The 1,180-nt window shown below is 63.1% G+C and overlaps 1 pseudogene; it reads left to right on the top strand.

The window, feature by feature from the left end:
* The first annotated feature begins 755 nt into the window (after window positions 1-755).
* On the top strand, window positions 756-908 carry LOC139000895 (5.8S ribosomal RNA; annotated as a pseudogene).
* Window positions 909-1,180: the final 272 nt, after the last annotated feature.

The raw sequence follows: 1,180 nt of genomic DNA, 5'->3' as shown, positions 1-1,180 counted from the left end.
TTCCCGTCGCAGCTCCTAGCCCCAAAGTGGTGAGGGGCCTGGGCCACGGGTGCAGGGACGGGACGCGGTGGTGGAGGGAGAGAAGGGGGGAACGGCCCCAGGACGCCTGTTGAGGTGTGTTGCGCGGGGTTTCCAGGCTTAGAGTCTGCCAGGTGGTGAAAATGAAGGTGGTTGGTCGGCGCTGAAGGGGCGTGGGGGGGGGGGGGGGATGGTGCCCGTTGCCGGGTCAGCAGGAGGCCCCGTCATGGGAAGGCAGCGCCGGGGACTCTGTGCCCTACGCCTGTGCAGGTTGTGGGAACCATTGGGTTGAGGGGTCGAGGCCTCGGGGGTGAAGGCGCCTGTTGGAACGCGGTTCCCCACCCCGTCCGCTCTGACCTTTTGCTTCCCCCTTTCCAGGTACCTATCGCTTCTCGGCGCGGAGGTTTAAAGACCCTTGGGGGTCGCCCATCCTCCTTGGGTTGCGGGTTTCCGGCCCGTGGGGAGGGCCAGGCAGGAAGGTCCCCACACCCTTTTCTACCCCTTTCCCTTCCCTACCCCCGGGAGTCTGTGGGGCGTCCGAGCACGCCCCTTTGGGGCCATTGCTTCGGACCACCCCAAGGTCATACCTTCCCGACCTGCAGAGTCTGGTCTTGTTTGTCTCGCGCTTAGACGGCTGCCTGAGGCGCCCCCGCTCACAACCAGTGGGATGTGGGGGTGGAGGGGGAGAAGAGAAAGTTGCCATGCCAGGGAGCGAAAACCAAAAACCAAAACGTTACGACTCTTAGTGATGGATCACTTTGCTTGTATGTCGATGAAGAATGCAGCTAGCTTCGAGGATTCATGTGAATTGCAGGACACATTGATCATCGACAGTTTGAACGCACTTTCGGGCCAGGGTTCCTCCCGGGGCTACGCCTGAATGAGTATCCCTTGCCGATCAATCATGCCCCGGGGTGTCGTGCGCCCCCGAGTGTGTGCGCGGCTGGGGGTTTCCTTGCAGGGCCCGTTCCTGGGCCCTCCATCCCCCTAAATGTAGACAACGGTGTCTGTGCCCCCCTTGAGAGACGGGCGAGGCCCCGAGGCCACGGTTTTCCCTCTCAGGAGCTTCCTCGCGCCCCACGGTGCCAACGGGAAAAGAGGAAGGTGGCCATGGGGCCCATTGTGGTGACGGTGTCCCCTTCTCTGCTCCGGCCCTGCCTGG

Source organism: Myotis yumanensis, unplaced genomic scaffold (assembly GCF_028538775.1).
Source record: "Myotis yumanensis isolate MYYU_CA2020_CCGP unplaced genomic scaffold, mMyoYum1.0.hap1 SCAF_40, whole genome shotgun sequence".
NCBI lineage: Eukaryota > Metazoa > Chordata > Mammalia > Chiroptera > Vespertilionidae > Myotis > Myotis yumanensis.
The sequence above is the reverse complement of the archived record's forward strand: the minus strand, read 5'-3'. Positions and strand labels throughout refer to the sequence as shown.